The sequence below is a fragment of the Zootoca vivipara genome, chromosome 1 (genome assembly GCF_963506605.1).
Source record: "Zootoca vivipara chromosome 1, rZooViv1.1, whole genome shotgun sequence".
In the NCBI taxonomy this organism is placed as follows: Eukaryota; Metazoa; Chordata; class Lepidosauria; order Squamata; family Lacertidae; genus Zootoca; species Zootoca vivipara.
In genome coordinates this window covers 37,433,876-37,446,008 of record NC_083276.1, presented here as the reverse complement: position 1 = coordinate 37,446,008, position 12,133 = coordinate 37,433,876, and the positions used below count along the sequence as shown (strand labels likewise).

At 40.9% G+C, this 12,133-nt stretch overlaps 1 protein-coding gene across 3 annotated transcripts in view; it reads right to left on the bottom strand.

Annotated features, from left to right (window-relative positions):
- The window catches only part of STXBP6 (syntaxin binding protein 6), a 91,354-nt gene that overhangs the window by 78,322 nt on the left and 899 nt on the right, over positions 1-12,133 (bottom strand). The window contains exon 1 of one of the 3 annotated variants that reach the window (XM_060273175.1): positions 5,258-12,133. The exons of the other annotated variants lie outside the window; for them this stretch is intronic. The gene's annotated coding sequence lies outside the window, so the exon portion shown is untranslated. The remainder of the gene's footprint in view (positions 1-5,257) is intronic. 3 annotated transcript variants of the gene reach the window in all.

The following is a 12,133-nucleotide window of genomic DNA, read 5'->3' as shown; positions in this document are numbered from 1 at the left end:
TCCTTAGGCAAGGAATTGAAAATAAAACTGTCAATATTATAATGCTGTTAATGCAAAGCTATGGTGCAAAGATGCTTGGAATAATAGTGTGTACAGCTGTGATTTCCTCGCCTCAAAAAGAGTGTTGTAGAGCTGGAAAAGATTCAGGAAAGGCCAGCCAAAATGATCAAGGGAATGGAGAAGCTCCCTTAGGAGCCAAGGTTACAACATTAGAGGCTTTCTAATTTAGAGAAAAGATGAGTAAGAAATGTGTTAAACTATGCACATTGTGGAGACATCAGATAGAGAGAACCTGTCATCCATAGCACTAGAACTCACACATCTCCACAAATGGGGATAGTGCTGTCCAACTAGTATCCTGCCTACATATTACTCATAGGCATCTGGTTGGCCACTGTGAGAAAAGGATGCATCTGGTCTTATTTAAGTGGGGATTCACAACAAAATGCTGCTATTATCTCCAGTCCCTAACAGGAGTACTTGTGTCCAGAGGTCTAGGTAACCTAGAACAGGAACTGCTTTGCATTTTCTGGGGATAAACAGAGGGTTCTCCCATTTGTTATCCTCTGAAACCATCTTCATACATACTGTGGGAAGAGACTTTTTTAAACTCATGTGCATGGCACACATTCCAAATATCCACTTCCTATATACTGTTAGGAGCTTAGCAGGTCAATTCCTCCCTATTTAGCTCTTCGCCCCTCTCAACATTTCATAGCTTTAGTAATCTAACAGAGCATGCTTGGTTATCAGGCTTTTTGGTGGTGGTAGTTTTTCTTCTCTTTTAATTTACAAATTAATATACACCTGAACTTCTCACACATATTCATCCATAAGTCTGTGCTGTCCCATTTATGCATTCATCTGTGATATATGCTCCATTCTGAAGGAAATCGGCCCTGAGCGCTCACTGGAAGGACAGATCCTGAAGCTGAGGCTCCAATACTTTGGCCACCTCATGAGAAGAGAAGACTCCCTGGAAAAGACCCTGATGTTGGGAAAGATGGAGGGCACTAGGAGAAGGGGATGGCAGAGGATGAGATGGTTGGACAGTGTTCTCGAAGCTACAAACATGAGTTTGACCAAACTGCGGGAGGCAGTGGAAGACAGGAGTGCCTGGCGTGCTATGGTCCATGGGGTCACGAAGAGTCGGACACGACTAAACGACTAAACAACAACAACAATTCAGTTCAAAGGATTGGGTTGAAGGTAGGGACATAGGATGCAGCCTCATATTGAGTCAGACCATTGGGTCCATATAGCTCAGTGTCTTCACTGACTGGCAGCTGCCCTCCAGAGTTTCAGACTCTTTCAGAATCTTTCGCAGCCCCACCTGAAGATGCTAGGAATCACACCTGAGACCTTCTGCATTCAAACGACTAAACAACAACAACATATATATGCAAATTTTTGGAGAACTGTATCACAAAATTTGGAGAAGTAAAAATAAATAAATCCAAAGAATAATTATGTTCTGATACATATAATAATCCAGGACATGCAAATCACATCAGTTCAATTTTAAAAATGCTGATCGAATAAAATTCTCTATTTCTACTACTGTGTATCTGGGGAGCCCTCTTGAGAATCTAGAAACCACCACCATGCCTGTGGGTGGCTCTGCTTGCAGGCAAACCAATTGTCATGGGACCACTAAGGCAAGTACAATGGTACCTTGGTGCTCAAACTTAATCCGTCCTGGAAGTCCGTTCCAAATCCAAAGCGTTCCAAAACCAAGGCGCACTTTCCCACAGAAAGTAATGCAAAACGGATTAATCCATTCCAGACTTTTAAAAACAATCCCTAAAACAGCAATTTAACATGAATTTTACTATCTAATGAGAGCATTGATCCATAAAATGTAAGCAATAACCAATGTACTATACTATAAAACAAGTAAGACAGTATTGTAGATAAAAATTAAAATTAATTTTTTTCCTACCTGCACTGATAAGTCATTTTATCCATTTCCACAGTCACACAATCAATCAATCAATCAGTAGCTGAACTGGGTTCCACACAGTCACAAAAGCAAATTAACCGAAAAAGCCTCAAAAACAAAAATGCAAAATAAATAGCAAAAACAAAAGCACCAAACTTAACCCATTCCGGAAGTCCATTTCACTTTCAAAATGTTCAAAAACCAAGGCACAGCTTCTGGTTGGTGCAGGTGCCCCGGAAACAATAGTCGACAACCGCACCGGATGTTTGGCTTCCAAAAAACGTTCGAAAACCGGAACACTTACCAGGTTTTCGGCATTTGAGAACCAAGGTACCACTGTATTAGAAAGAATGATCAGGGGAAACTTAATGGCTATTTTAGAAGGCAAGTCATATGAGACTTTGGAAATACATCTCTAAGCCTGCTGAAAGGATGACTTAAAAGAATATATTATGAACATTCAAATATTGAAAGGTGTTATGGACAGAGAAGTAATTGTTGATCTCACCCAGCTATGGCTATTTTACCCAATGGAAATTAATATTACAGGAATGAAGGAGTTCCCATTACTGAGTCTACAAGAGAGGAGGACTTTTGTGGCATTACTACACACACTTCTTCTGAAGTTTCAGAACTCTGGAATGTTACTTGGCTTCCCACCAGTCTCCTGAGCACAACACAGAGGTAGAAAGCTAATGCCCGATTTTCCAGGAGTGGCAGAAAGCCAATTTCAGAGGAGACAAAATTATAGCATGGAGTTATGAGTGCCTCTCTTGACTGTCAAAGGAGTTTCCCCTGAGGGTAACCTACTGGACAGGAGAGAACTCCCTTCAGGGCTGCAGTAGACCCTTTTTCCAAAGAAAAGGTAATAAACAGCCCTTCCATTCCTTTTGGTATGGAGATGAGAGAATAGTCAGCATTTTTAAACAAAGGGATGGAAGTGTCCTTCCTCTACAACCCTGCTACAGTAGTAGATTGTTCTGTCTAGGTTTAGGTGAGTGGAAAGCACCAATGACAATTCTCTATGCGATGAACAGAGAATGTTGTGCTGTGCACAGATGTGTGTCACTGGGATAAACTGTCAGCCAGCAGTGTCATGTTTACTGCAGTCTTAGTCATGCTGTTGCATCAATCATGGCACAAACACGTTTGCTGTGATGAGGAAAGCGAGGTGACCTCATGAAAACAGAATGTATCCAGCTATTTCACAAGTCACATGACAACGCAGGGAATGGCTCAGCAGGAAGTATGTAATGCTGTCATCTGAATGATGACAAATGAGGGAGACTAATAGGTTACAATGACAGAATCAGCATGGGTTCACAATCAGCATGGATTCACATGTGCCTGTTACCTAACATACTTCAAGCATGAAACCATCAATTTAGTTAAGTTACAGAATATGGGTTGTATTCAACTAAATCCTACTCAGAGCAGACCCACTGAAATTAACGAACCCAAGTTAGTCATGTCCAATAATTTCAATGGGTCTACTCTGAATAGGACTATTGCTGAATACCACTCTTTTTTCCTTTCCCCCCTCCTAACATTTGGTTATTAAGAACGTTTACAATCTGTCCTTCACCCAAAGGTCCCGGCACAGAGCCTACATATACATTAAAACAAAATTTAACTGAAAGCTAAAAACAAAATACGACAACATCAATATAGTTGATAACAGCATCTCAACAAAGTAAACTACAAAGTGGCAGTTAAGCACTACTTGATGCTGAAAGCTTGCAACATTTTTTAAAAAAAATAAAAAGAGCTGAGTAGTCCATTCAAATACCTTTTCATCTTCTGAAAACAGTGAAATGTAACACTTAGCAATGGCAACGGGTGTAAAAAAACCATTCATAATGATGCACAAAAGCTGATTAACATTAAGCTAAAATGGCAATAACTTTTTAATGTTGCCATTAGCAATTGATCTGTACCACAAGTATAAATTGTACCAACCAACATAATTTTCTCCTTCGAAGCTGTTGCTCAAAACACTCAGAAAAGCTGCAGTAATAAATTAACATGGTTCAGTAATGGTTTAATTTTTTTGTACAGCTTCTCTCTCAGTCAGATTCTCATTCACAGGGTTTTTTTAAAAAAAGATTCATGAATCTCGGTTAAGAATAATTTCTTTTTCCAATAAGCCCCAGTTTGTGATTATTTAAAAATAGGTAAACCTTTTAGGACGATGTATCCTTTTCAAAAACTTTCGCATGCATTAAAACCCATGCCAAACATGGGAAGGCTTCCAACTAGTTTCTAGTTCTGCCGGTTTTTTGTGTGGAACCCTGTACGAAATAGCTGCCGTGAAGATGAAAAGATGAAATTAAAGTATCCCTGAGGTGAGAATCGACATTAACACCTACTGGATCAAAGTGAGCTTTTATTACCTTTCCACTTTGTAGCTCAATTACTTAAAAAGTGAAGGCAGTAAACAATTCTATAGTTCTATGGTACATTCACAAGCAATGGAACTTGGGGGCATTTGTCCTTCCTGCTGACTCGTCTCCTATCTCTCCCATCACCCACCATAGCAATTTCTCCCACCAAACATACAAAAAAGCTTCCTCAAGTCTCGCCACCTCACCTACCTTACTTCCCCCCCTCACTCTCGTTCAGAGACATAAAGCAAAGTTATGGTTTGGCATTATATCTGAACTTGCACTGTTTTGTGAGGCACTGTTTGAAGCTGCTCTGCAAAACACAGTTTGTGCCACATGTGACCTGAGGTTATGGCTGTATTTACAGCAAATGACAAATCAAGAGTTAGAGCTACTGCTCTGTCTGCCTCAAGAGGCTGTTGCACTCTGTTGAGTGAACATGGGAGGCTTCATTCTAAAGGTATGGAAAAGAAAAGCAGACAAAGTGTCTCTAAACCAGATTTGCCTGCTATATGTCTATAAGTTCAAACTACGGTGGGGGTACTTACACCACAGCTATCACAATCCAAGGTTTGGCATGATGTGTGAGATCATGCCACACATACCGTACTTGGAAAACTGTTTCTGTATGCTAAAAGTAGCACAAGCAACTTCCTGCATTATGCAGGATCTGCATCTCTCCCCTGTTGGGAAATCAATGAGTTTATTGTTAAGATTTCTGGAGCTTAAACTGCTAATGGCTCCTACTGCTTATTTTTTTTGCTCCTTCGCATGCATGAACCAGTTCCAAGGCAAAGCATCTCAAAGACCAAGTTCTTGGCAATCCTAAAAAATGAGTGCAGGCTATAAGAGAATATGATGCTAGTACTTATAAAACTGAAATATTTTTTCCATCCTCAGCACAAAAATTTTTAAAATCATTTTATCCTACCTTCTCACTATGCTCAAAGCAGCTAATTAATCATTGTAACAGTCTTCTGAATTGTCCTTGAGATAGACTGTCCTCATATCGAAAAGAAATGCTCCCAAGTTTCTAAATTTCTGTAAGTACCAAAACCATACAAAGAAATGAATGAGCATGGGTCAGAGATTGTGCAGGGGAAAGCATATGGGGTCCCACAACTTTGTATATTTCCCCACAATAGTTGGGAAGCCACAGGGGGATTTTGAGTGAACAAATAAATGACTAGTAGGAAAAGAGTTAAGCAGGTCCTTCTCCACCTCTACGCCATCTGTGACTGCCCTGTATTTATTCCCAGGGAGGGGGGGTGTCATGAGAAATACATGGGACTAAGCAGCACTAAAAACCAACTAGAGCCTTTATCAGTTTTGTCGGAAAGCTATGGTTATGCGGCTGTATCACATCACAACCGATAAACCTCACAGTGTTCAGAGGACTTGCTGCCTAGCAATGTAAGACTGCAGTTTTAGTTTAACTCCAGGAAGCACGAAGGTGGGCGTGGCCGTGGAGGGAATTTTCTAGACAGATGGGTTTTTACTTGACTTTAATTTACTTGCAACAATTAATTTAACACAGCTCAACCCTGGAGACGAATAGGCATGTGTAAACTCCATTCAATCTAGCCCCACCACTCTCAACAGGTTACTGCTGGTCTTCACACCCATGCTGTGCTTTTGGGCAGTCCCAACAGCATTGCGAAGAAGAGGTCAATGGCAAAACAATGTGAAAATATTTCCTGTAGCATTTTGCCCTGCCCTTCATCAAGACTAAAGAAAAGGGAGCTTGAAGGGTAATCCAAAAGGACAACACTCCAAAACCTAGTAACAAACAAGTATGTAATAGAGTCCAAAGTTTTAAACCTCAACAACTAACAGATTTGACCATATGCACTTTTGGATCAACAAAAGATGAATGTAAAATTCACTTTATCGTATTCCAATTCAAATATTTTTAAAAGCCTTAATCTCAATAGCGATTTTGATCTTCAAAGGTAGGTGTGTGCATATATTTCTATAATCAATTTCCACATCTTCCAACTACAAGCAATATCAATTTTAAATGCTTAAAACATTCAATCAGTCTAGGCAGGAAGACTAAATACAGTAGTCTATTCGCTGCTTAACTCTTAAATCAAACAGAACTTTGTGAACAATTATATGAAAAAGAAATTCACATATTATGTGGTGCAACAAGTACAAAACTAAAGTACACCATCAGAGAAAACATTCATCAACCTCCCCAAGGTTTTTATCTCCCCTTTCTCACTGCAGTGGAACAATAAAAGAGACTTAGTTTATTTGATGATGTTGTAAAGCCAAGCTTTTTTGTTTACATGTGCTAGGGGGATAATGGAAAGACCGATCCAATATTTCCTGAGAGCATTTTGGCAGCAAATATTTCCTGGATTTATTGGAGCTTTTTCAAATTAGTGCTGGGTTTTGTCCTTCTACGAAAATAAGTTCTTACTACCTCCCAAAGCAAGACTCTGTGTCCCTTATAAACACTGCTCCTACGTCATACTGTTCGTCCCAAGATACACCAAGCATCGGGGAGGGGGGGGCACATAGCATTTTTTGTACTAGCTGCCCCTTCTTTTACTTCCTGTTGCTGCCAAGCATGGCTGACTACAAAGACAATAGGGAAACAATCCTTATGAAGTATATGGAAGGCGAGCAGAAAAATCTCCTGACCCAAGCCTGCCAGCCTTCCCCATAGTCCCGTATCATCTAAAGTTGAGGAAAACACCTCTAGAATGATATTTATGGGAGTATAATACGGGTGATAGAGTTGACTATGGGAGCAAGTTCCATAGTTTAACTATGCATGAAATGAAGGAGAACTTCCCTTTAGCTACTATTCTGAATGTTTCCACAATTAGCTCCATTGGATGTCTACCAGTTCTAGAGTCCTTGGTGGACTCCACTTTCTACACCTCTCCATTCAGAGAACAGTCCACTGCTTACTATTTAACAAAGTCCTGATCCACAAGAGCACGTCTCCTCTTTTTCCATGATTACTCAGGTATCCCCCCTTAAGGGATCCGGCGGTCGTGGATCCCGTCCGATGCCCTGCTGGGGGCTAGGGCCATGGCACCACCCCCGGTGACACCAGGGGGAGCTTTCAGTTGTATTTGCATCAACAGGCTCCTCCCTCGGGGTGTTAACCTTATATGACACCCCCCCCCCCGCTGAGCAGGGTGGAGTCACGCTTGCTAGGGTGTCCAATGCCTAAGCCAATACCTCTCACTTGCTCAGCCTCTAACCAATGAAATTGTGGCCTTATTTTACCCATTAACTCAAATCCATGTGTCACTGTGTCTTTATTTCTCACGGGGGCGGGTCCTCGAACCGCAAAGTGTACCTTTGTACTTTGTACTTTCTGCTCTTCATTTTAACTGAAGAGGCTAAAGATATTGAGGATGATGAGTTAAGGTCATCATCACAACCCACGTAACGGGAAAGTTATTTTGGCAGTGACCAGCTAAAGCATACACAGAATCAGTAAGAAAAATGGAAAACATTTGTCTTCAGCTAGTATTATGTAGGACTATAAATGTATAAAGGGAAGACCCTTATCAGTGGCTCCAAAAACATTTCAGTAATGGCAAGATTGGGAGAAGGGGGGGCAGATTTGGCAGGGGTGTGCGAATGACTGCAGAAATCAAGTGGTACAACAAAAAACAAAATGACGGGAAAGTGGGGGAGAAAGCTATTTGGAATACCAGGTAAGAAGCCTGGTGAAAATCTATGCAAATTTTTAATTAGAAACATATTCATTATACTTTTGACCTTCTTAACTGTCCACCTTAAAGTCCCTCTTGCTAACCAAAAGGCCTCATCATTAGCTCTTTGTGTCATACAATCCAGTGACATAACTAAAAGTTCTAGCAACCAATCATTTGGTTTAAATACAGAGAGACTCTGGACCACCAGTTATCTATCCGGCTCCTAACACAGCTGCTGCTCTCAAGGACGTTGCCCTTACTTTAGGTATCAGACACTTTCTACCAGCCTTTTGTCTGTGTTTCAGAATGAGAGGCAAGGTGACTGTTAAAGGGAGCATGCCAAGCTTTCCTTCTGTTGCTGTCATGCTGGAACAGATTATAAAGAATGCCTTGCCTGTGTCTCAGCTCAGAGAAAGAGGTAATCAATGCTCTTGGACCTTCAACTCTTGCACAATTCAAAAATACAAGCCTATTGCTGGCCATAAATATAAGTGAACACTGGAGAATGTCACACTAAAATCACGGTGCTCAAACAAGGATGTTTGCTCAGTACATTAGAGTGAGGAAGCAAGCCCCTCAAGTTGAGCATTTACACAGTCAATGTGCTTTTGTTATATCAATAGTTAGACTGGTGAGGATTCAGAGACATTCCCAAAGAAATTAAAGCTAATTAACATTCCTTGCAAACTTCAGAGGACAGGAAATCACAAGGGCATCCATCCTACTGGAATATAAATCATGCTGGAGACTATGGCATCACATGAAGATATTTATGCCTGATCCTGTTTCACATTGTAACTGGTATAGTAGGTTTGCGTTGTGTGCAAACATTTGTGCCTTTTTCTATTTACTTTCCATGGGCCTAGAGATTTATTTGGAACATGACACTTTACTGTCAACTGTATTTGAGCTAACTTAATCTACTTTTTTACTTCTTTTATTCAGGAGGCAGTAGGTGACATTTGTGAGTATGGCTAAGATACTAACTGATCCCAAAGGCTGCGGCGTACATGAATTGCAATCATTTCTCTAATCAAGAGCACAAAGAAAGCTACTGAAATGTGAGACTTATAAATAAGGTTATGGTTTTTGGGTAGTGGCCACAAAACTTAAACTCTGTAAGTGGCCTTAGGAATCTCTCAGATTCAGTGCTCTCCACCTGCAATATGGGGATAACGCTGGCATATGTTACAGGGTTGCCATAAGGATTGCACAAAGATGACATACGTGAAACACTTTAAACACCCAAAAGCAAATGTCAAGTGGGTGGTCCCAAGTCTAGCAGTTTGGAACTGAAACAGGCCCACCCAGAAACAAAGCAGTGGTTTCTGCATACCTGGATGCCTTAGTGACACAGAAGCATCATTTTTAAGTTAAAATAAATTTTAATGGCCCATTAGCATCTTAACAAGAACCTACAGTAAGATATGACCCTATAGCAGGCATAGGTAAACTCGGCCCTCCAGATGTTTTGGGACTACAACTGCCATGATCCCTAGCTAACAGGACCAGTGGTCAGGGATGATGGGAATTGTAGTCCCAAAACATCTGGAGGGTAGAGTTTGCTTATGTCTGCCCTATAGCTAGGCTGCTTCTCAGCTACATTTAGCAAAAACTTCAAGCACTTCTAGCTACCTGTCATAATCCTACTCCTTTGGTTCAGTAGACAGGGTGAATACAGCAATATGGCTGGAAACACACTGGAGACTAGTTAGCTATGCTTTAGAAAGCTAGGACAACTAACAAAGCCATTAAAAATTGGGTGAGTCTTTGTGTGTATTTTTTAAAACAGCAACAAAAGATACACTGCAATGAAGCCTGGGCTGAGAGGAGCCACAAAACCAACAGGGGGTTATGATGCAAGTTTTCTTGCATTTTAATTGCCATTATCCACAAAGATATTTCAAACAAACAACACACCCCAAAGTTTAGAGTATATTGGTTAATCAAAGAACACTGAGATGGGTGAGTGGAGAAGAAAATACACAAACTAAAAAGATGCACCTCAATCACACCAATGTGTATTGCCCTCATCACACAAACCAAGAGTTTCTGAAAATCTGGGAAGCCAATAATCACATTCTACCATCTTCTGCATTAACAGAAAAATAGCTTACGTAGAAAATATCAAGTTCGCATCATGAGATCTTGTTCCTTAATAACTTCTCTTACTGAAATTACTGTGCCATGCCACAGCACAAAGGGAAAATATGAGGAATTCCTAATCCAATAATTTCCTTTTTGTATTTAAGTCCACATGTTATGAGAGGTGCAGCCAGCTAATATAAATAATGCTTCCCTGCCAAAAGTTTTGCTCAGTTTAGGCTAAGCTCCAATTATGTCAACAATTCAGTTAATTGAAAATGGGCTTTTTCCTGAGCTTTTAGTGGATCTCCTTTGAACTCCCAAGATACAACTTCCCAGCTCTTCAAAACACTTCCCTTTCACCTCAAATAGCCAATGAACCAAAGAGAAGGGAAAAGGTCACCTTCCTTTTAGAAAATAGTTTCATAGCTGTGTTTCTGTCAGGGGGGCAATTATATCACAAAAAGGGAATAAGAGAAGATTAGAGTTGCAATATAGTTTTATACCTCTAAAGCCGAATAAAACAGAAGACAATATAGGAAAATGGAAGAGACCAATGCAAATGAAAGCTCCTGGGTGTTCTTATACTTCTATTCTTAATGCTACTCTTCCTACTTAAAGGTAAAGATACCCCTGACCATTAGGTCCAGTCGTGACCAACTCTGAGGCTGCGACGCTCATCTTGCATTATTGGCCGAGGGAGCCGGCGTACAGCTTCCAGGTCATGTGGCCAACATGACAAAGCCACTTCTGGCGAACCAGAGCAGCACATGGAAATGCCGTTTGCCTTCCCGACGGAGTGGTACCTATTTATCTACTTGCACTTTGACGTGCTTTTGAACTGCTAGGTTGGCAGGAGCTGGGACTGAGCAACGGGAGCTCACCCCGTCGCAGGGGTTCAAACTGCCAACCTTCTGATCAGCAAGCCCTAGGCTCTGTGGTTTAACCCACAGCGCCACCCAGGTCCCTACTCTTCCTACATACAAGTTTACCTAAAAGGTGACTACTGTAAGAAATGCTTCTATGCCTTATTGAAGAAAATCAGGGTGGTGCACTAGAGGCCCATTCTTCACAATGAAGCAGAACAATATTTCAGAATACATGCCGGAATCATTCTTGTCACCAACCAGAACTCCGATGAGAGTTTTATGTATTTGCTTGAATGGCAAAGGTACAGTGGTTTTGCTGCTATTTGAGCTAAAAAAAAATTATGATAGCAACTTGCTTGGGTCTCAGAAATAAACGGATGGTATAAGAAGTCAGAGAGATACACATGAAGACAATTTTGTTTTTAATGGAACAGGGCGAGAGATAAATGAAGGTTTGTATGTTTTAATTAAAAGTATGTTTAGCTAAGGCATAAACTTTTGCTCCACTTTAAGCATACTCTTTAGCTCTTAAAAAATATCCATGCTGGATTTGTAGCTATGTTATTCAAAGCACATCAATGAAAAAATATTAAGTGTGATAACATTATCAGCTTCAGGCAATATATCATACAGAGCTACAATCCTAAACAAAAGATTAAATGAACTCTGTGGGATTTAAGATGACCAGTATCAGGCTATCTGTATATTTAGACTCCAGCGTACTTGATTGCTTACAAACGTCCTCAGTATCGTTAGTTTGACAGCAAGGAGCAAAACATCGAACAATTTAAACACGGGGGGGGGGAGCATCCATTTCTAGACGGCATAAGAATTTCTTGGACCAATTCCCAACTGGCTTCTAAGCTGCAAGTCCAGCATCTGACTAATAGCGTGTCATGCATACGACTGTGGAGGGACAAAACACATGCGGGGGAAGTAGACTAAAACGAAATGCAACTTCTTCCAAGAGTTGAGCAAGCTCCCCAAGGCCAGCAACTTTCTGCTTAACTGAGCAAGGATTAGGAAAGGGTTAAGAAGCCTGCTCTATGCACCTTTGGCTCCAGCGGCACACCCCCTCCGGCCAGGAATGAGAATGGCCGGATTCCAGACGAAAGCCTCGCCAGGCCAGCCCCGATCTCCCGGGTTCGAGTTCCCTCCCGAGTCCCG